The following is a 24,059-nucleotide window of genomic DNA, read 5'->3' as shown; positions in this document are numbered from 1 at the left end:
GACAAAATCAAACAATTCCTCAAGGGCATATGTGATGACGCATTTCAAATGTTGTTAGCCAAGGACCCACAAACCATTGCCGAACTCGTCAACTTGTGCCAGAGTTTTGACGAATTGCGCAAGCAACGCGCCCAAACTCGGTGCTCTCTGGAACAACGTGATTCGATCGCGGCCTTGACTCTCGAAGACCAGAATGACATGTTGGCTCGCATAAAGCAGTTCGTGCGTGAGGAGGTCGCTTGGCAGCTTTCCATTTTATTGAGCGCGCCCGAGCCAGCACAACGCATCCTTTGGCCCCAGATCATCTGGCCCCGGCCATAAGGCACGTCATACAAGATGAGGTAGCGGACGCTTTGCCTTTCGTTCGTTCACCACCTCTGGAGGCCGTGCCCTTTACGTATGCGAAAGTCGTTGCAGCCAGAGCACCTCGACAGCCCACGTATGCAACCTCACCGATCCCATTTCGGCCATCACCAGTTTCGTTCAGCCAGCCAATTGCAGCGTTTCCGAATCCGTGGCGCACCACAGACAACCGCCCGATTTGCTATTCTTGCGGTTACGCAGGACATGTGGCTCGCTTGTGCCGCCGCCGCCCTCTCGTTCAGAGCGACAACATGCAAAGATCGACGCACGACTCGGCGCTTTAGCAACACGGCACGTCAACAAGTATCCTCTTCACCCGACCACCCTCCCTCAGTCAGTCACCGATCTCCATCTCCCCGACGTTGCTCCCTGTCGCCTATGCGCCATCGACCCTGCCCTTCAGACGCGGAACACTAGATGCCGAAGTTCCGGAGGCACGAACTGCGTCGTCGTCGAAAGAATCAAGTCCTCGCATTTCTCCGACAAACCTCATCGTCGTTTTTGTGGAAGGTCACCGTACCCTTGCGCTTGTGGACACTGGTGCTGCCGTTTCAGTAATTGATTTAAAACTTTGCCGCCTGCTTTGGAAGGTTACCACGACGCCGAAGGGGTTGTCTCTCCGTACTGCCAGTGCTCACCATATTCGACCATCAGCTGCCTGTACCGCCCGCGTTCTCACCCAAGATGTTTTGTATACCGTTGAATTTCTTGTGCTACAGGCGTGGTCTCATGATGTTATCCTCGGCTGGGATTTTCTGTCTCGTAATCATGCGGTTATCGACTGTGCTCGTGCTGAAGTGGCCTTCTCTACGTTGTGTGCCTCGTCTCCAGAATTTCCGTTGAACAAGCTGTTTGTCGCTGACAACATCGACATACCACCGACTAGCGCAGCCTTTGTTCCCGTATCTTGTGCCGATGTCTCTAAGCCTGCAGTGTTGTTTACGCCTTCCCAAACATTCCAAAGTCGCAAGAGCCTCGCGTTGCCGTTTGCAGTTTTAGATATTTCGGCGGGCGCTACTAATTTGTTTGTCACAAATCCTTTGCCGTCTCCCACAACCTTGCGTCGCGGAGAATGTATTGGAACATTCCAAGACTTAGACGTTTCCTCCATCTTCGACCTTGCCGGTGAAAGTGATTTGCAGCTAAATGCATTGACGCCATCTGCCCATTCAATCGTCCACGAAAATAATAAACTGTTTGGCTCCTCAATTGATGGCGAACTTGAAAACCACACCGCGAAAAGCTTCTAAAACTTCTTCACCAGTTTCGCGGCTCGTTCGATTGCTAGCAGACGTCCTTAGGCCGAACGCACACCGTTGTGCATCAGATTAACACCGGCTCCCAAGCGCCACTGCAACAGCGTCTCTACCGTGTATCTCCTGTGAAGCGTCGTGTAATCACCGAGCAAGTGGCCGACATGCTTCAACGTGGCGTCTATCGGCCGTCCAGCAGTCCCTGGTCTTCACCTGTGGTACTTGTGAGGAAAAAAGACGGCTCGATTCGCTTTTGCGTCAACTACCGCCGTTTAAACAGTCACGATTAAAGACGTATACCCTTTGCCGCGCATCAATGATGCCCTGGACTGCATGCAAGGCGCTGAATTCTTCTCATCACTAGACCTACGGTCCGGATATTGGCAGGTCTTCATGGAACCATCAGATCGTCCAAAAACTGCTTTTGTGCGCCCGATGGGCTATACGAATTTAATGTATTGCCCTTGGGCGTTTGTAATGCGCCAGCCACATTCGAAAGGAGGATGAAAAGCGTCTTGCGTGGGCTAAAATGGAAGACATGCCTATGCTACTTGGATTATGTCTTTGTTTTCTCCCCTGATTTTGACAGCCATCTTCAACGTCTCAGCGAAGTTTTGAGCTGCCTCACAAGCGCAGGCCTTCAACTAAACACCAAAAAGTGCTACTTTGGAGCTCGGAAGCTCACAATACTTGGTCACGTTGTCTCAAAACAGGGCGTCCTTCCAGACCTAGAGAAGCTTCTTGCTGTCGCTGAGTTCCCGAAGCCTACGACTGTGAAAGCGCTTCGCAGCTTTGTCGGACTATGCTCTTACATTCGCCGCTTTGTGAAGAACTTTACTTCGATAATCGCACCACTGACACAGCTGATCTCTGGCGATGGACACCTCTCTGATTGGTCGCCAGCATGCGATGATGATTCTGCAACATTAGGCCATCTCCTTACTTCACCACCTATTTTACGCCACTTCGACCCCACTGCTCCAACCGAGGTGCACACGGAGGCCAGTGGCATAGAACTTGGCGCTGTCCTTGCTCAACGCATACCTGGCTTCTCGGAGTATGTAGTTGCGTATGCCAGTCGCATCCTAACCAAGGCAGAGCACAAATACTCGGTTTCCGAAAAGGAATGTTTGGCCATTGTTTGGGCATTACAAAAATTTCGTTCTTACTTATTCGACCATTCGATGTAGTTACAGATCACCATTCAATCTGTTGACTCGCTTTATTGAATGATCCTTCAGGCCGGCTTGGACGTTGGGCGCTACGTTTACAGGAATTTCATATTCACGTCATTTACCGCCCAGGCTGCAAGCACACCGACGCAGATGCTCTTTCTCGTTCGCCCCTTCCTTCAGCCGTTTCACCTGTTTCCTTCGCTGAAGCTACCATCGGCAGCATCGATATCGCTGACATGCCTTCGGAACAACGCAAGGACCCTTGGATAGCCTCGCTCATCGACGTTCTCTGCTCGTCTACTGTGACACCACGCCAGCGTCTACCTCGTGCACTACGCCGGCGAATTCCCAATTATGCAATACGGGATGCCATGTTGTACCGTCGCAACTAGCATCTGGAAGGTAGGAAATGGCTTCTTGTTATACCTCGTCATTTGCGCGCCAACATGCGCGCGTACTTCCACGCAGATCCTCAAAACGCGCACGCTGGCGTTTTGAAAACATACGACCGGCTTCGTCAGCGATTTTTCTGGCGTGAAATGTACTCGTACGTTCGCAAGTACATACGCTCCTGCACTGAGTGTCAGCGACGGAAAACAGTTTGTCATGCCTCTGGCGAATTACAACCATTGCCGTGTCCAGCTCGGCCGTTTGATAGAATCGGCATTGACCTCTACGGCCCACTACCTTGTACTCTTGCGGGAAATCGCTGGATTATTGTGGCCGTTGACCACCTAAACCGTTACGCTGAAACCGCCGCTTTGCCAGCCGCTGCTGCTCGTGATGTCGCCTTGTTCATCTTGCGTAGCTTTGTCCTTCGTCATGGCGTGCCACGTGAGCTGCTTAGCGACCGTGGGCGCGCGTTTCTATCGCAAGTCGTCCAGGAGCTTCTGAGTGAGTGCAATATTATTCATCGCAACCACTACAAGCAATCACCCACAGACAAACGGTTTGACAGAGCGCTTTAACCATACGCTCGGTGATATGCTTTCTACGTACATATCCTCCGACCATTCTAATAGAGACTTGGTGCTCCCTTTCGTGACGTATGCGTATAATACGGCCCCGCAAGCAACTACTGGGTTTTCACCTTTTTTTCTACTGTACGGACGTGAGCCCTCTTCTACGCTTGACACGATACTTACCACCCAGATGCTTCAGAATACCGCCCAGCCTCCAAACTTGTTCAGTGTGCCGAAGAATGCCGCCAATTAGCGCGTTCATTTACGTCCGTTGCACAAGGTCTCCAAAAAGAACGACTCGACAAAGGCAAGCCTGCTCATAGCTTCCCCGTAGGCTCATTTGTATGGCTTTCGGTTCCATTCCTGTCCCCCGGCCTCTCCCTAAAGTTTGCACCCAAGTACAATGGTCCGTATGGCATCGTTCAATGCACGTCACCGGTCAACTACGTCGACGAACCAGTGACACCTGCCGAGGACAGATGATGCCATGGTCGTGAGACAGTCCACATCAGCGGCTTAAAACCTTACTATGATCCCCTTGTGCTTGCTTCGCCGTGAGTCGCCAGGATGGCTCCTCTTCCCCACCGGGGCAAATGTAGTGGGGAAGAGGGAGAGAGACAGTATCTAGTTGGAGCACCTGAAAGACGACTACGATGAGGAGCTGAGCTCGTGACGGGACTGACGCCTCTTGAACCAGGCAGTTGGTTTTATTCAATAAACCCCTTATATATATATATATATATATATATATATATATATATATATATATATATATATATATATATATATATATATATATATAGGATAAGTCATTCAGTAATTCAGCAAAATTTCCTATTCTATGTATGCCAAAAACTATAAGACGAAAGAGTGCAATAGTCTTTTTGTAGAATATTATTGAAGTTCCATTCCAATCTTTATCCTGCCATTTTCGGGTCATTCGCAAAAAGGGATTGTTTCTCGGTGGAAGGCCTTTTTTTTTCATAGGCACTTCTTTATTAGTGAGATTATGAGTAATGTTGTCCTGAGGATTAGGACAACAAAGTATGTTTATCTTGCGAAATTTAAGATGGTCACCAAACATGCACCTACGTTCTATTTCACCCTGTTGGTAATTTGTATGAGCCGGAAATTTCGTTTATGTGTGTTGTTAAGTTATGGAGGCTGATGTTAGTGGCATATATTTTGAAAAAGGAATGCGTGGGGTGGGAGGGTAGGGTCAGATAGATTTTGTGTGAAAGCCAACCTTTTTGTGGAGAAAGGTGAATGAAATATTTGAGACTAAAATTTTTAACTGTGTCCACGCATGCCATCTGTTTGCCGTGCAGATAAAAATAAACTGTTTATAAGTATAGTTTTCCTAATAATGACTGATATTGTTTACTAAAGCTCATTATTCTTTATTACAATGGCATTTCATGATGTACAGCATCCATAGACCTCTGCTGAAATTCGGAAATTTTTTTCTATCTAATTTATAATCCTGCAGGGCTCGCTCTATGAATGTCTGAAGACTTTATCAGCGTCTCAAAAGCTTGATGTGTGAACGGCCAGCTGCGTTGTCGCAGCATCATGGGAAGTTGTGAGTTCCTTTGAGATAGTTTTGTTATATTAGAAAACGATTCCAGCAATTTGAAATACTTGAGTAGATGAATTTATAAATCAAAAAGGAGTTCCTCTGATGAACCACTTCAAAATATTGACTAATACAACACCCATTTAGGTGCAAACACAATTTTATGTTATTTGCAGTAGGTTAATGTGGATAAAAATCACAGGGATTTTTACTTTACGTGATGTTTCCTCCTCATTATCTCTCACCTTTGTTTATATTAAGTGTAAAATAGGGTTACCTTAAGTACTTGTGTTCATGAACTGTAGTTCTTTTTTTTCATCCTGCATGTCAACCCATAACACCATTCTCTAGACGCGCTTGCACGCACTCATCATGGACTGATAACGTTGTAGTTTTGTATCCGTATCAAATAAACAAACGCTGCAAGGGTGAACTGGCATGCACCGAGACGCTTGGGCCTGTACATTCAACATTTTGTGACCAAGAATATTTCATACTATGACAAGAAAATCTGGCAAAGCAGTCGCTGATCAGTTTAACATAGTGACGCTCATGGATCGAATATAAGACCATATATAGCTGATGTAAATATGCACAAACTCTTACGCTTCAGAATTCAAGTTATCCTACCCATATGCTTCCTTAATATCAGGCTCCTCTGTGCAACAACAGAACAACAGATCTCCTTCAGTATAATTGGAAAGTAGAGCTCTCACTTGCTTTTCTATGCTATCTTTTCACTATGATATGAAATATTATGCCCCTATTAAACAAAATTGATTATGCAAATCGGGGGTAGGTTTATAGGTAAATCTGAATACAATGATAAAGTTGTGACTATGCTATTTATACTACGGAACGTTTTCACGCCCCTAGATGGAACTCCTAAGCTAAACATCACGCTTACTTCGGCATTATTTAGCATAATTTATTCATGTTTAGTTCATATCTTTTAGTAGGTGTTGCTTTTCTTTGTTGTAAGACGTAAGTATTCTATGAAATTCACTTTGGCAAACAAGTATCAGGGCCCTGACATATACATGAGGATTTCTCTCAGAGTTCAAAATGCATTGTTTAAAATCAATGGCAGCTGTTCAAAACCAACTTATCTAACATTTTTCACATTTCAGGATGAAACCTGCAAAGGAAGCAAATCTTCCTTTTGATTTTGAACCCAGTTTTTTTTTCATTTAGGATATTGCATCAGCTGTAGACAGCACTATCAGCCAGGGAACTATGCCTAGAATCTGTTCTTTTTTTTCTGTCCAAAATGCACGTGCCCTGCGTTTTCCTTGAGGTCGCTCTTCCGGCATCTTCATATCATTCATGGACATGAACACAACTGGGTGTGTGGTTTGCGTGGGTGCATGAAAACGTTTAGACTTTTTACATCGTACAAGAAGCAAGTGTACAGAAGACATGGCGACATGGTTAAGCAAAACCTGGCTCTTTGTGAGAAAGAAGCATGTGTACAGAAGACATGGCGACATGGTTAAGCAAAACCTGGCTCCTTGTGAGAATGTGTCTTTAAGCACTGAACAAACGAGCTGATATGCTGCAGAAGTTGGTTCAGACAATATGGACACCACAGAAGAAAGCCAAGAAGGCGAGTCCTCCATGGCTAGTGCTCCGAACTGCGTAAATTAGCTTGAAAAGTTGCTCTTAAAGTGGAAAGAGGCACGACGGCTTCCAGAGTCAACACTGCACGAAATTGTCGATGATGTCATGTTTTTTGTAAAGGCTGTTCTAGAAGACGATCGGCTCCACTCCAACATAGAGTTGGCTAATATAGTTGATGATGTGCTGCAAATACGTAAACTGAACCAGCTGCTGAGTGCTTGAGGCCGATCTAATTATTGGAGAATGCACTTTCTGTTCGTTGAGCCAAAGACAATTGTTCTAGGTAGAGCAGTTAATAAACAACCTGATAGAATGGAGTATGTACCTTTGTGTGAAGTGCTCAAGTGGGTCCTTGAGAATGTCACCCTTTCAGGGGACTTCAGCACCCTATTGAAAGTGGATAAATACGTTTGTTCAGTGTTTGATGGGAGTGCATTTAGCGAACACAAATACATTGCAGGGGACATCAATAACAGTTGTCTGCAACTGTATAGTGACGAATTTGAAGTGTGCAACCTTCTAGGTAGCAAACGAGGCACTCATAAGCTTACAGCAGTTTACTTCTCAGTGCTGAATTTGAGTGCTAAACTCCGCTCTGCTCTAACAGGAATGAATTTGGCTGTTTTAGTAAGGGACAAACTTGTGAGCACATACGGGCTACCGAGGATCCTGGCACATTTGCTTGAAGATGTGAAAATGTTAGACACTCAGGGTATAGTTGGAAAAGGAAAGGTTCTCAAAGGTTCTATTTGTTTTTACCCATAGTACCCATATCTGTCTACCCATAGAATGGGAGGATTTAAATGTAATTTTGCACATGGTAGGGTTTGCAGATTTTGCATGGCACTGCGCACTGAAATTAACCATAAGTTTTTAGAAAGTTACTATTATTTAAGGTCACCTGCAGGCCACCACCACCACTTGACCATGCTTAGTGCTGGACTGCCTACGACATCGCTTTATGGAGTTCGAAGCTCCTGTGCTCTTCAATGTGATGGTTTTGATCCGACCCAACACTTCTCACCATAATGCATGACTTACATGAAGGCGTCATACCATTTGCAGTGAAGTATATCATTGGTAATTTAATTTTAAAAGGTTTCTTTTCACTTCAGTTCCTAAACAGATGCATTTCCACGTCGGGCTATGATCCAAGTGATCTGCGAAATAGACCAGAAGCTATTTCTAACACCTTTCTTCAAATAAAGACACCACTCAAAGGATCAGCTACACAGTCTGTTTGTTTGTTTTGCCACTTGTCTCTTTTTGTTGGAGTGTGTGTACCATCAGAAGATCAAGTCTGGCAACTTTACGTGCTTCTCCGTGACATCATGGATATCACCATGTGCCGAAAGCTTCCAGTCTGTTATGGGAGATACCTGGAGCGAAAAATTCATTTTTTCTTGCTAGATTTCACCTCATTGTTTTCTTCTGTATCATTGCCATGCAAAATGCACTACCTAATCCACTACCCTTCACTCATTCCAAAGCACGGCCCTTTAATTGGGCTTTGGGCAATGCGCTTCGAAGCGAAGCACCAATATTTTAAGGACATTTCTCATAAGATCAATAATTTCAAAAACATTTCCCATAGCATAGCTACGCGACACTAATATCTTCAGTGTTTTTATTTCACTTACGATGAGAATAAAGACATTTCTGTCAGTGCTGGCTGCTGCCAGATGCTTTATGAACACCTATCTGACACTGTCAAAGAGTATGTCATTCAGAACAATCTGAGCAGTACTTGAATATTTTCAGTGAAAGCTGTAAGAATGAATGGCAGGGCATACAGAGCAGGATGTGTTATTGTCAATGATGTCCGTGATCATTTTCATCCACAGTTGTTACAGCTAAGTGAAATACTTTTTGTGAACAGGGTACTTGTGATTGTGGGAAGGATCCTTGAGACTATTTCCTTTGATGACCATTTTCACGCGTATGTTGTCGATGCCACTGAATGATCCTAAGGTCATTACAAGAATCTACTGCTGAAGCTGTGTACCTGAGAGAACACAAAGGGAGAACAGTTATATATGCTCGTTGTGGTATATACTGAGATTTGACTGAAGCGTGGCCAGTGCACTGATGTTTTTTTTGAAACAAACCTGTTCTGCTTGTGTAGCAGTGTGCGTTTTTGCATGTGTTTGATGTAGAGGCTCAGATTTTCATTTGACGTAATAATTCATGTGCACCTAACTTAAGAGCATATACTTAATGCGCGATAATTTTGCTTTTGTTCATCAGTGAAGTAGTGTTCAACAGTGTAAGGCTGTTACTTTATGCACTTGCCCCTTTCTTGTTTCCCATCTAGAGTCCATGAAAGGATGTGAGGTACACTTTACAAACACCTCTCCCCTGGTTAGGAGACACGTACGAGATAGTTTGTTGATAAATAAGCACTTTCATCAATATATTGTCAACACTAGCGAAAAAGTATAGGATTATGCGTTGATTGTGTGCCAACGCTCACATATTATCGGAAAGGCATGTATAGGCTGAATATTTTATTTACTTGTTGCCGAATGTTCCGAAGTGCCAAGGGCATCCAGGTCAAGATGCTGCCATTCTTTGCAGTTTTTATTGACATTTCTACAACGAAGAGAGTATAGCTAAAGTACAAAGCTGATGTATGACCTAATACACATTAGGTTTTTGTCAATGTCGCTATGATCAAATCTGTTCGATAAAGCTGGTTGTCTTGTGTTTATTCTTTTTTGGTTTTGTTCGTTGGTCATACAGTCCACAAAACTAAATCTTTCCAGTCTATAAAGATGTATGCATTAACTTGATTATGCCACCCTCGTTTGTATTTTTTCACATTGCGTACCCACTGCAGCTTAGCAGTGAGGGCATTTGTACATGTGCATGATACACAGACTGATATTTTCATTTGACATTATAATTGCTGTTCAGGCAACTCAAGAGCATGCATAATCTGCCCAAAATCATCATACATTTGCTTATTAGTTCCTTTACACTCTTCTGTTGTGGGTGTAGTTGGAGTGTTTTGGGGGTGTTTACGAACACCCTATTTTTAAAAATAGGAGCGTGAAACGGTGTTTACAAGGGTGTTTCTGATGCGTACACTTGTTTTACACCTTTTAGGGTGTAATTTTTTTAGAGTGTAACAATGTGCTATACATTGAAGCGCGTCTACTTTCATTGTTAAATAGATTAAAAATACTGTTGAAAATACTGTTTCAAATAGTTCAAATACTGTTGGGATATAACTATCCAAACATTTTTAAAACTATACACTTCGCCACAGAAAGAATACTTTTATTCTTTTATTAAAGACCCAAGCTTATTTTTTTAAACTCAGTGGTCGCGTTTCCAATCCTCACAAGTCCTGTTCATTCAAACGCTGCTTGAACCACTGAACGTCGAAAACAAATATATTTTCTCAACAGCTAAGTTTCATTTCAACCTTCAGATATATTTTGAGCCTAATAACCCTTTTAACGCGAAGCAAATGCCATTTCAGTATACAAATGGTTGGTTTCAAGATTACACATGAACATGAACAACATAATTGCGAATGATGCATCCGTATCAAATAAAAAGGCTGGGGCAGGTATCTTCTCGCGTTTCCTTCACTGGTCCTTTTCGGTTAGGCTTGCATATTACACACCAATATTCATAGTAGAATCGCTATTTCTATTGTACTGGCACTGCGAAAACTTTTTTGGGGGAAACGAGAAGCAGTCGTAATTATAGATTTTTTTTCAGAAAGTGGTGCTCTGTCTTCGGGAGCCAATTTAACACTTATGCATTCGTTTCGGCAACTCAAACGAACTGACTTGCAAAAACTTTAGCTGTTATGGGTACAAAGCGATCGTTTAATATATCTCAATGGGATGGCGGATGCATTAGCCACATAATCTCTTAGCGGTCCCCTTATCCCAATTTTACCTGATACGGCTTACGCGGTAGCAATAAGGTTCAGAAACCTTTGTTTGCATGAAATCAACTCCTACTCATTGGATAAACATTGAGATTGATTGATAAGTGGGGTTTTACGTCTTAAAAACACCATATGATTATGAGATTGATTGATTGATTTGTGGGGTTTAACGTCCCAAAACCACCATATGATTATGAGAGACGCCGTAGTGGAGGACTCCGGAAATTTTGTCCACCTGGGGTTCTTTAACGTGCACCCAAATCTGAGCACACGGGCCTACGACAGTTCCGCCTCCATCGGAAATGCAACCGGAGCAGCCGGAATTAGATCCCGCGACCAGCGGGTCAGCAGCCGAGTACCTCAGCCAATAGACTACCGCGTGGGGCTAAATTTCGAGATTTCGCACTTAAGATGCTGCTGGAACAAACAGTGGTGCGCAACACGGCAATTGAAAGTTACTTATATAAGATTGTGTTGTAGAATTCAACAACTAAATTATTACCTACATAAAGTTTGTGTAAAGATGTCACCTTTATGTCAGGTTTGCGAAGAAATAGAAACGATAGATCATTTCTTTTTATTCTGTCGCCGATATTCTTATCAGCGGAAAAGATACCTGGTAGCTCCTATTCAGAAATTGAGACTAGAAATAAAAGTGGCAGTAATTTTACCGTTTGGCCACAATAAATTAGATTATGGCCACAGGCACGTGTGCTCTGCGGTATTTGACTACATAATTGAAACAAAGCGATTGCCATGATTGAGTGCTGTTTTTATATATCATTTGTTTTGGACCCACCATCACCTCTGTCTCAAACCACTCCTAATAGCCTACATCCATCCTTGCTTAAGTAAACTCCTTTTTCAATTTGGGGCTTTTCTTTCTATATATATATATATATATATATATATATATATATATATATATATATATATATATATATATATTGTTATGGAATTTATTAGCAGGCACAAAGCGAGTATACACAATGGCGACAGTAACGGCCAAGCACGGACTCTCAGCGTGAGCGGCGTCCCTTTTTGGGTAGACCCACCAGAGAACACTTGAGAGTTTGACCTACTTCAGTCTTCGGCGGCTTCTCTACAATTACCCCGGGGTCGAAGAGCGAGCCGCCTGGCGACCTCACAGCTTGTCACTACGAGCGGGTCATAGTAAGCCTTCAGGCGCTAGACGTTGACTATGTCGCGCCCGCGACGGCGCATGTCCGAAGATTGTTCAATTGGCTCGACAAGATAGTTGACTGGAGATGTGCGCTCGATCACACGGTAGGGAACTTCATCATTCGGGAGTAGTTTGGAAGAAAGGCCAGCTACAGAGGTCGGGATTGAGAGCCATACAAGGGAACCAGGAAGGAACGTGGGTTCAGAAGTGGCGGAGCCATCACGAATAGTCTTCTGCTGCTCTTTCTCATGCGTCGTAAATGTCTTGGCTAGCTCGCGACACTCTTCAGCAAGCCTGGCTGTCTCGGAAATAGGTGCACACTCATATGGATCCGGCGTGTACGGGAGTATCGTGTCAATGGTGTGTGACGGGTGCCTTCCGTATACAGCAAGAAGAAAGGGGAAAAACCGGTCCTGCTCCGAGGGGTGGTGTTGTAGGCGTAGGTGACGAAGGGCAGTATAGTATCCCAATTCGTATGGTTGGCGGCGACGTACATCGAAAGCATGTCGCCGAGGGTGCGGTTAAAGCGTTCGGTCAGACCATTCATCTGCGGGTGGTAAGCAGTTGTTTTTCGGTGGACAGAATGGCACTCCGTGAGAATGGCTTCGACGACTTCTGACAGGAAGACACGGCCTCGATTACTGAGAAGCTCCTGAGGTGGACCGTGGCGCCGTATAAATCGATGCAGTAGGAAGGACGCAACCTCACGCGCAGTAGCCGCAGGGATAGCGGCGGTTTCGGCGAATCGCGTTAAATGATCTACGGCGACGATGGCCCAGCGGTTACCAGCCGACGTCAGAGGAAGTGGTCCATACAAATTGATACCCATGCGCCCAAACGGACACTCAGGGCAAGGTAATGGTTGCAGACTGGCTGGCGACATGTGTGCTGAAGGTTTGCGGCGTTGGCAAGCGAGGCAGGATCGAACGAACTGCTGCACGTAGCGGTACATCCCGCGCCAGAAGTAGCGTTGTCCAATGCGACGATAGGTTTTGAATACCCCAGAGTGCGCGCATTGCAGATCAGAATGGAAGGATTTACATATCTCTGACCGCAGACTGCGGGGTATCACGAGTAACTACTGCCGGCCATCGGCGTCGTAATTGCGTCGGTGTAGGAGGCCGTCACGGATGGCGAAATGGCGAGCTTGACGACGCAAGGCACGCGTGGATGGCGTTGCGGATGGATCAGAGAGCAAGTCTATGAGCGGGCCGATCGAATTATCCTTTCGCTGTTCGGTAGCGATGATGTCAACATCAATGGCAGAAACAGCAGCCGAGGATACTGAGCCGAGCACATCATCTTCAGGCAGAGGGGAGCGCGAGAGGGTGTCGGCGTCATCATGCTGGCGTCCGTTGCGGTACAGCACGCGGATGTCGTAGTCTTGTAAGCGATGAGCCCAACGGGCGAGACGGCCTGAGGGATCCTTCAATGATGAAAGCCAGCAAAGTGCATGATGGTCGGTCACGACATCGAATGGGCGACTATACAAATAAGGTCGAAACTTTGTAAGGGCCCAGACGATCGCCAGGCACTTTTTCTCCATGACGGTGTAGTTTGTCTCGGCTCTCGTGAGCGTACGGCTTGAATATGCTACGACATATTCAGGGAATGCGGGTTTGCGCTGCGCCAGAACAGCGCCGAGGCCTACACCACTGGCGTCTGTGTGCACCTCTGTCGGGGCCGTAGGGTCGTAGTGACGTGGAATGGGAGGAGACGTCAGCAAATGAAGAAGCTTCGCGAAGGCGTCGTCGCACTCAGACGACCACAAATTGAGGGGCCCGTTACTTCCAAGGAGCTTCGTCAGTGGTGATATATTTGTAGCAAAGTTTCGTATGAAGCGTCGGAAGTATGAGCACAGGCCCACGAAACTGCGCAGTTCTTTGACGGACGCAGGTTCGGGGAATTCAGCCACGGCCCGAAGCTTGGCTGGGTGAGGAAGAATACCATCCTTAGACACGACGTACCCTAGGATGGTGAGTTGCCGTGCTGCAAAGCGGCACTTCTTCAGATTTAGTTGCAAGCCGGCATTGCTCACACGTGCGAAAACTTTTTTCAGACGTTGGAGATGCGTGGAGAAATCTGGGGCGAACACAACAACGTCATCGAGGTAACACAAGCACGTGTGCCAATTCAAGTTGCGCAGAACGGTTTACATCATGCGCTCAAAGGTTGCAGGTGCATATCATAGACCAAACGGCATGACGTTGAATTCGTACAAGCCGTCGTGTGTGATGAACGCAGTCTTCGGTTGAGCGTCATCAGCCATGGTTACTTGCCAGTACCCCGAGCGCAGATCGATAGAAGAAAAAAATTCGGCTCCGTGAAGGCTGTCAATTGCGTCATCGATGCGCGGCAGTGGGTAAACATCCTTGCGAGTGATCTTATTGAGCCGTCTGTAGTCCACACAGAACCGCACAGAACCCTTTCTTCGCGACAAGAACAACAGGAGACGCCGATGGACTGTCCGAGGGCCGAATAACGTCGCGTCTGAGCATATCATCAACCTGCTCGTTAATTTCCCGACGTTCAGCAGGCGACAGGCGGTAGGGACGTTGCCGTAATGGTGGATGGTCACCAGTGTCGATACGATGTGTAACAGCGGACTCGCGACTCAGAGAACTTTGCCCGACATCGAAAGAAGAATGATATTCTCGCAGCAGGTCCAGAAGCTGGGAACGCTGTACCGACGTAAGATTGTCATCAATGTAAGGGCCAAGCACATCAGGAGATGATGAATCTTAAGTGGAAACAGCGCTGACGGTACATGAACTGGGACAACGCGAGTGTTTTTTTTTGCTTTATTGCCTGTTTACAGGTGCATACATCAAACCACAAGCAGAACAAAAACAAGCAGTGACAGTCCGACAGAAACTTAAAATTCCCTAAGTGCTGCCAAGGGCTCCACCCTCGACAACCACTCAGGTAAAATCTCCTGAGTTTTCTGCAGTTCAACATACTTGGCCATACATTCACGGAAATACATTCGTGCAGGCCGTGCATCCTGATCGCGATAGAAACCCGCCATACGGGCCCGCCATAAACAGTGAAGTCCACATAGCATAATCAAATCAAAAGGCATTCCCTCTTCCTCCACTATTGGCAGAAATCTTATACCATATGAATTTAAAGGTAATTCTTTCTGTAACGTCCTTTGAAGTACATCCCAAAAATATACTCCTTCCCAACAATGTAAGAAAACATGGTCAATATTTTCCGGTTTTTTACAGATAAGGCAATTTGTCCCCCAAGGTAAGTAAAAACCACGGTCTGCTTGAAATGTCCTGACTAATAGTGTACCTGTGTGCAGCTTGAAAAAGAAAGACTTCGCGCCAGAAGCCACTTGCATTCTCTTCACTCGTTTAAGCACATCTTTCCCTTCACCTCCAGCGTACATGGCACGGTACAGCGGTTCAGGTAAAACAACATCGCATACATCTTTGTACAACTTCTTTCGAGTCACTGAAAACAAATATTAATTGGAAAATCTAACAGATAAAAACCGTAGACTTAGAATAACCTCTTTAAGATACCCGCGCACAGCACCGGTCATGTCATTCGTGCTAACCACATATCCATGTAAAGCCCGCGTTAGTCTCATTTGGCACACTCTACGTAAGAAAGGGTCCCTTGTGTACACTCTAAGCCAAAAATGGCCAAAATGGGAGCAACGGCTGTTTTTACTCCTTCAGACCGACTGTTACTCTCCGAAAAGACCAAGCGGAACAAGATGGCCGACTTGTTCGAGAATGGGGGAGCAACTGTATTCATCTTAAGTTTGTAACGGAGCAACAGAAGGAGGAACCGCTGTGAATGCTCTCGTCACGCAACGGTTACTCCCCGGCAGGACACCGCACACAAATATGCATGCCGCCCACATTGATATTCATGGGCCAGATTATTGTTTGTTCTGTGTGCCAAACTTCACCAAACCAAAACAGTGATTTATTTTAGCATCTGCAGATAATAAGATAGCAGCGCTGGCTGAACACAGAAGGCCTGAGAATACAGTACGGCAAATACCTAACACACGCAGCAGCAGAATGGAGAGTTGGCACGTCAAAGCGGACCGAACGCCGAAACACGTGCAAAACAACGATAAAAAAAGCCTAGACACGCCGTTCGTCCGCGAAGTAAGGGCGTCAAAGTCGATCAAGCACCGAAACACGTGCAAAAGGAGCCCCCCCCCCCCGCCCAGATATATCGGAGAAGGAAAAAAAAAGCGGACCCAGACGCGCTTTTCATCAGCCATTCACTTAGTAGCACGCTTCACCGTGTAGATTGAGGGCAGAATGACACATCTGCGCCATCTGCGCCCGCACGACAAGTGTGGCGCTAGTGTAGCGAACGATGGCATTCCAATTAGGCTGATAAAAACATTAGGTCCGAAGTCTAAGCAGGCTTTGAGAGAGGCAGTGAGTACAATAATAAACGATGGGGAAGTTCCCGATGGATGGAAACCTAGCAGGATGAGCATGATCTATAAAGGAAAGGGGGACAAAGCTGACATAAACAACTACCGTCCTATAACAGTGACATCAGTGGTCTACAGGCTGGCGATGCAGATTATAAAGGAAAGACTGCAGGCGTGGATAGAGGATGAGGGGGTGCTGGGGGAACTGCAGAATGAGTTTCGGAAACACAGGAGGTTGAAAGACAATCTGTTCTCACTCACGCAGTGCATCGAAATAGCACAAAAAGAACACAGGCCCCTGTGGCTAGCATTTTTGGATATCAAGGGAGCGTACGATAGCGTGGTTCAAGAGGAATTGTGGGGAATACTAGACACACTAGGCGTGGAACATGTAGTCACTAATCTTTTAAAGGGTGTCTATAAAGGTAACAAGGTAGTTATAAAGTGGGAAAAACAGGTATCGAAGCCTGCAGAGGTAAAACGGGGGCTTAGGCAGGGGTGCCCCCTGTCACCCTTATTATTCATGATGTACCTACAAGGATTAGAGGCAAAATTAGAGGGAAGTGGACTGGGCTTCAACCTCTCTTTAGTCAAACAAGGAAAACTTATTGATCAGGCACTACCAGCATTAATGTACGCAGATGATATAGTGCTAATGGCCAACAACAAGGAAGACTTGCAGAGATTGATGGACATCTGCGGTAAGGAGGGAGATAGGTTAGATTTTAGATTCAGTAGGGAAAAATCAGCAGTCATGATTTTCAATGACAACGAAGGTAGTGAGCTTAGAATACAGGAGGTGATGCTAGAGATAACAGATAAATACAAATATCTGGGCGTATGGATAAGCAATGGGACCGAGTATCTGAGGGAACACGAAATATACGTGACGACTAAAGGTAACAGGAGTGCAGCAGTCATGAAAAATAGGGCACTGTGGAATTACAATAGGTATGATGTTGTGAGAGGAATATGGAAAGGGGTCATGGTTCCTGGGCTGACGTTCAGCAATGCGGTCTTGTGCATGAGATCAGAAGTTCAAGCAAGATTAGAAATTAAGCAACGTGGAATAGGTAGGCTTGCTTTAGGAGCTCACGGGAATACACCAAATCAGGGAGTACAAGGTGATATGGGATGGACATCATTTGAGGGCAGGGAAGCTAGCAGCAAGATAAAATTTGAGAAGCGATTGAGAGAAATGGGGGAAGAGCGTTGGGCTAGGAAGGTTTTCAGCTACTTGTACATGAAGAATGTCGATACAAAATGGAGGAAGCGAACCAGGAAGTTGACTGGTAAATACTTAGAAAACAGCAGGTGGCCAAACCTAAAAGAACTATTGGTTAAGAAAAAAGTGAAGGAAACGGAGACTGACATGTGGAGAATGGGCATGATTAAGAAGTCCGCACTAGAGATCTATCGAACTTTTAAGCAGGAAATTGCCAAGGAAAGGATCTATGATAATACTCGGGGTAGTTCTCTACTGTTTGAGGCCAGGACGGGAGTACTGCGAACCAAGACATATCGGGCCAAATACGAAGGGGTCGACACAGTATGCAGTTCGTGTGGAAAGGACGAAGAAACTGCCGAACACTTGATAATGTTCTGTAAAGGGCTTCACCCTATAGTTCAGGATGATGGCGCAGAGTTTTTCAAAGCACTGGGATTTAGGGACAGCGAGGGCAAAATAGACATTAAGCGGGTAGACTTAACTAGAAGGAGGTTATCTGATTGGTGGCTAAAGTCAAGGCACGAGTGAAAATTAAACCCTTCACTGCGAAGTACGAATCCTCAACTTCATTATTTAAAGAGAAAAAAAAAGATAAATGTAATGGTTAGTTCACTAAGTATTATGGCTAGGTGGCGTTAGCCGCCGCCCGATCTAAAGGGTACAGCCACATCCATCCATCCATCCATCCATCCATCCATCCATGTAAGTTACAAAGTAATTTTTATTCAGTGTTTATGTTGACTAGCACTAAATAAAAATTACACTCAACTTTTTATATTTATTTATGAGTTTTAGTGTACCTCAGTTTTTTTTTATAATTGTATTAGGAGAACACACTGAAATTATTGCGCTGACGCCTGTGCTGCCACTGCTGGACGTTTTTTTTTTTCGGCGCAACTAGGTTCGCGTTCGCACTAGTTACTCATTTTCATATGGTCTGTGGTTGGCGAGCACATGGACGTGCCAGCTTGTGAGCTATGTTTTGATCGTGTGTGTGTGTCGCAGATTTGCGTTTCTACTTATTCGTGATGAAGGTTAGTGCATATTTATCTTTATGGAGCGCGAAGTAGTTGTGGATTTTGCTGCTGGGTGGAACAAAGACATCGTAAACACGTCTTCAGCTATCTGCAAGCCTGTTTTCTCGTCAGACAAAGGACTGTGCATGCATCAGCGTGCAGGTGAGTGGCATTTCCAGCAACATTTAATGCTCTTACAATACATTGTTGAGTGGTTGCGCTATTGAAAGAGAAATGATTTGCTCTTATTCACCGTATCCATTGCTAGCCGTATCGGACTAAATTACCTCTATTACCGCCTGCATACCCTCTTGCTTCCCCTGTCACCACTGCAGTGCCAGTGTACTTTTGCAGTTAAAAGTTCATTTCCGCAACACTACCTCGCTTGAAAAAACATTGGGGCGGGGTTGTAGCTGCATTCATACTGGCACTTTTCTACCATTGGCTTTATGTAATGTTAACGGCTGAGTGTTTAGGCTTTGGGCCGCATTTTTTAGAGATGTAAAGTGTATGTAAATCAGTAAGTGAACAAATCATTGTCGCATCACTTCACTGGCATAGCCAGGCGGTTGCGCACAGAATTTTTTTAGGCCGGGCGTAGGGAGCCCAAATTGACGACCATATTCGCTTGCCCGGCCTATTCAGATAAGCGGAACCCCCCCCCCCCTCCCCGCACGCCTAAAAAAAAAATCTGCCTACATCACTGCGTCACTTGCTTCACCTCTGCGCTGAACGTACTATTTTATAAGCGCACCATCAAGCCAGCAGTTTACATATTGACAGAACAATTGGAGGAGGAATGACCCAAATCTTTCAGATTTCTTTAGGGATGCAAAACCTTAGCAAAACTGAATATTGTAAAAGACAATCATAAATGCTGTATGTTCTCATTAGCGCTGTCATTATTCTGCATCATGAAATCTTTATGCGCTGTGAAAACTTGGCATGCCGTTGAAGTTACATATCGACGTTAATACCAATCGACGAAAATTTCGACAACCTCAATAACGCCGTTTGGGATTTGCCGCATGCACATAATTAGGCTGATTCCCACTTGGCTGTTCTTAACCTGACTTCACTGCTACCAAATGAAACAATATTTGATGCATGTCTTTTACTTTTTTTTCAGGGATATGACACAAATTTGGTTATACTGCAGATAAAGATGCTCCCAACGATGCTAAAGTACAGAAAGCAAGTGAATTTTGGTAAGTGCAGACTTTTTGTACTACGTATATGAAAGCATCGCTTTTTAGGGGCAAACTGTGCATGTGTTGGCCAGAGAATAGTTCATTATGCCACATGGTTACACTGGCACTGACAATTCGACATGGCTCCGCTGGCCCGTGTGTGTGCTCACACTGTTACCGTTAAGATAAAATGTTTATGTTTCATTGCAGGGATTGCTGTTTGTACAAAAAGCCAACTGCCAAGATTCGTTTACGCTGGTACTCCTAAAAGTATGCTTTCCCTATTTACATGGATTTTGGCTTGCACAAAGCATAACACTTGGGCCTAGATTCACAAAGCTGTCCATGCGCAGGCCTTCATAACAGCGTTTCTTGACTTGCGTTTACCCTGTTTTCTGCAGATGTTTCGTGGGTTTAAAAGTGCCACAGCATGTTGACCTCCCCCACTCTGAAATATTCGCGTTCAAAGTTCCGCAAGAGTGGGCTTAACTTTCTTGTGCACCTCTTTGCTAGTCCAAGATACTGAAGTGTTATGCTCTTACTAGAAGTGGCAGTGTTTCTAATGTTTGTATTTCCATCACATTGACCAAGTATGCGATCTTGGCTTGACTGGTAGCACATCCTCAACAAATGTCTTTGTGGCACATGTAGAAGGCAGTACAAAATAAATAGGCAGACATTCACACCGGGAGCTAACTTCTAATAATGCTTTTTTTTTGGAAACCATGGTGTGCTTATTCCAATTTGTCTAACAAGCAGTAACCTGTTTGGTTGTGAACCAACAAGACGTTGAACTAATAAAAGCTTCACATCTTGTTGCTCTCAAATATATATGTATTGGCAAGCTATCTGTGACACTGTCAAACAAAGAATCAGAATATCTGTGCATGCCTTAAGATATATTGCTTCGTTTACATATCTCGTGGCTGTGACTCGTCAACCGAGTGAACAAATGCAACCTAGTTTTCTAAATTTAAAGCATTTTTTGAAGGTAGCACGGTCTACATTTATTTGTCTATAGTTTTGTCCAGCCGTTTGCGTCAGGTACAAAGAAATATACTGAAGATTATCATGTAGCCTCTGCAAATGGTTGCTTTCAAGCAGGCTTTGCATGCTTGGCTTGTGCCTACAGGTATTGCACAATTCAAGACGCAGCAGCGTATGATAGAACAGTAGAATCGAGAGCAACTATGTGCACGAGCTAAATAAGTATTTTAACATGAGCGGACAGTACGTGTTATTTGCCACACACATGACCTCATTTAGAATGCCCATTGGTGAATGGGCTCATAGAAATGTCACTCAGCTGTGTATAGGAAACAAGTTAACTGAACCTAAGGGTATCTTTAACTGCTACAAATGTGCCTTGTTGAGGTGCTGCACATTTTCTTCCAGAATATTGCTGTCTGAGACATCATGTGAAGAGCGTCTACCACATCAGCATTTATATGGCTTGCCAAGTAACGTTTGACCGAACCTTCCTTTGTTTCACATTTCGTTTTGCAGTAGACATCCTAGAATGTAAGCGCTGCTGCAGTGTGTGTGACTCATTGTTATGAATTGATTCTGGGATGTTTAACCTCACACTTCTATTTTTTTTCTTGCAGCAATGAGATGCTTCACATATGCCTGCGGTGACGTTCTGCTGCGCTAGCCTGATGGAAACACCAGCTGCGAAACTTGAGTTCTTCAGAATTGGAGAAGTTGCCCTTCTCTCACCAATGATGACACAGACTGCCCTATGCTAGAAATTCAAGATTGTTTTTCCACGGATGACGCAGAAAACCTTTGATGTATTATGGTGTTTGTTTAGTGCTGGCTGTGGTGTGGCGAAGTCTACTTTTACGTGTGGTCACACGTCACCTCATGAAAAGAACAATAAAGCATTTATTTTCCTTTCAATATTGTCCACTTTTTGTGTTAGAAGCACCCAAGCAGTGCTCTTCCAAGGAGCTCTCGCCATGTGTTAAGCGTGTGACAAGCATACTCGAGATAAATACTCATTTCCCCAAGGAGTAACTGGAAGCATGTACAGTTGGTTTTCAGAGAGTAACTGCGAACACGTGAGAGGAACGGTAAAGAGTAACTGTTGCTCTTAGAAGAGCAACTGGTGGGAGTAATGGTTGGTCGGCAGGGAGCAACTGGTGGGAGTAACTGTTGGTCTGCAGGGAGGAACTGGAGGGAGTAACTATTCATCCCCCGAAGGAGGAACTGAAAGGAGAGCAACGGTTCCTCCCTCTGCAGTTACTCCTTTTAGGAGAGTAATGGGAGTGGCAATGCAATTGCTCCCTGAAAGGAGCAACCCCTATACCCCTGTTGTTCCGTTTTGGCTTAGAGTGTAGCGAAAAAAAAAGAACCTATTGTCACGGGGTCGTGACGTGGCCGAAGACAGGATACTTCGTGTCGGGATTTAACTGTTTATTTGGGCGAACCTGTGCCCGGTAAACAGAAAGTCTAATTACAGCAGCAGTCTCGCACAGATAGCAGTCTCTGACTGATAGCGGCGAACGGAGCGTCGGCCTTCGATCAACAACCGACAAGCGGCGAAGCGCGTCGGCATTTATACTCCCGCCGTCGAATGTTCTAGCGCTACCGCTGGCGGCGGCGTACGTTCCAGAACAATCTGTACCATTCGCACAGTAAGCGTGATCTTATCGAAATGATCTACTACAGTCCGGAACCCTCTCGAAAACTGCCGGCGCGGTTTGCGCTGAGAATCGTGTGGTGTTTTGGGACGATAACAAAAGCTTGGGAAATAGAACGTGGCATTGCCCCCCTCTGAAAAAGGCATCGTCTCGATGCTTTAACTAAAGATGAAGGTACAATAATATTGCAAGAAAGTACAATGAATAAATTACAATAAAACAATAATACGAAAAAAAACACTGTTTCAGTTTGTTAACGCGCATGAAACGGCTTTAGGCGTGCGACATGGACGACTTCAGGTCGCGATCGGCGTCGTTGAGAGTTCGTGATGCCGTCGGGGACAACCTCGTAATCAAGTGGGCCGAGACGTCGAACCACCCTGTACGGTCCGAAGTACCGTCGCAGAAGCTTTTCACTTAGTCCACGTCGGCGTATCGGCGTCCACACCCAAACACGTTCACCGGGCTGGTATTCCACGAAGCGTCGTCGAAGGTTGTAACGGTGGCTGTCGGTCGTCTGTTTATTCTTGATACGGAGCCGCGCAAGTTGTCGGGCTTCTTCGGCGCGATGAAGGTACTCGCTCACATCGAGGTTTTCTTCGTCGGTGACGTTGGGTAACATGGCATCGAGCGTCGTTGCCGGGCTCCTTCCGTAGACCAATTTGTATGGAGATATCTGCGTCGTCTCCTGCACCGCCGTGTTGTATGCGAAGGTCACATACGGAAGAATGGCGTCCCACGTCTTGTGTTCGACATCGACGTACATTGACAGCATGTCGGCGATCGTCTTGTTAAGCCGCTCGGTGAGGCCGTTGGTCTGTGGGTGGTACGCTGTCGTCCGGCGGTGGTTTGTTTGGCTGTATGCCAGGATCGCTTGAGTTAAGTCGGCAGTGAATGCCGTTCCTCTGTCGGTGATAAGGACCTCCGGGGCGCCGTGACGTAGGACGATATTTTCGACGAAGAACTTAGCTACCTCGGATGCACTGCCTTTTGGCAGGGCTTTTGTCTCGGCGTAGCGGGTGAGGTAGTCGGTAGCTACCACGATCCACTTGTTTCCGAAAGCCGACGTCGGGAATGGCCCCAGTAGGTCCATACCAATCTGCTGGAAAGGTCGGCAAGGTGGATCAATTGGCTGCAGAAGTCCCGCTGGCCTTGTCGGCGGTGTCTTGCGTCGCTGACAGTCCCGGCATGTCCTCACATAACGAGTGACGTCGGTGGTAAGACGCGGCCAGTAGTACCTTTCTTGTATCCTCGCGAGCGTGCGAGAAACACCGAGGTGCCCTGCCGTCGGATCGTCGTGCAGGGCCTGCAGGAGTTCTGGTCGCAGAGCTGAAGGCACCACAAGGAGGTACTTAGCCCGAAGCGGTGAAAAGTTTTTCTTTTGTAGAAGACCGTTTCGTAGAAAAAACGACGCAAGTGCGCGCTTGAATACCTTCGGGACTTCGGCGGTCCTGCCTTCGAGGTATTCTATTAGGGCCTTAAGTTCCGGGTCGGCCCGCTGTCGTTCAGCGAAGTCGTCGGTAGTTA

At 45.6% G+C, this 24,059-nt stretch overlaps 1 long non-coding RNA gene and 1 pseudogene across 1 annotated transcript; both read left to right on the top strand.

Moving 5' to 3' along the window:
- Window positions 1-6,881: 6,881 nt before the first annotated feature.
- On the top strand, window positions 6,882-9,272 carry LOC142765871 (uncharacterized; annotated as a pseudogene).
- Window positions 9,273-18,619: 9,347 nt separating this feature from the next.
- LOC142764784 (uncharacterized) lies at window positions 18,620-21,789 on the top strand. The gene is made up of 3 exons (XR_012883881.1): window positions 18,620-18,715; window positions 19,827-19,905; window positions 21,495-21,789. It is a non-coding gene; the product is annotated as an uncharacterized LOC142764784 (long non-coding RNA).
- The last annotated feature ends 2,270 nt before the right edge of the window (window positions 21,790-24,059 follow it).

Source organism: Rhipicephalus microplus, chromosome 6 (assembly GCF_043290135.1).
Source record: "Rhipicephalus microplus isolate Deutch F79 chromosome 6, USDA_Rmic, whole genome shotgun sequence".
In the NCBI taxonomy this organism is placed as follows: domain Eukaryota; kingdom Metazoa; phylum Arthropoda; class Arachnida; order Ixodida; family Ixodidae; genus Rhipicephalus; species Rhipicephalus microplus.
The sequence above is the reverse complement of the archived record's forward strand: the minus strand, read 5'-3'. Positions and strand labels throughout refer to the sequence as shown.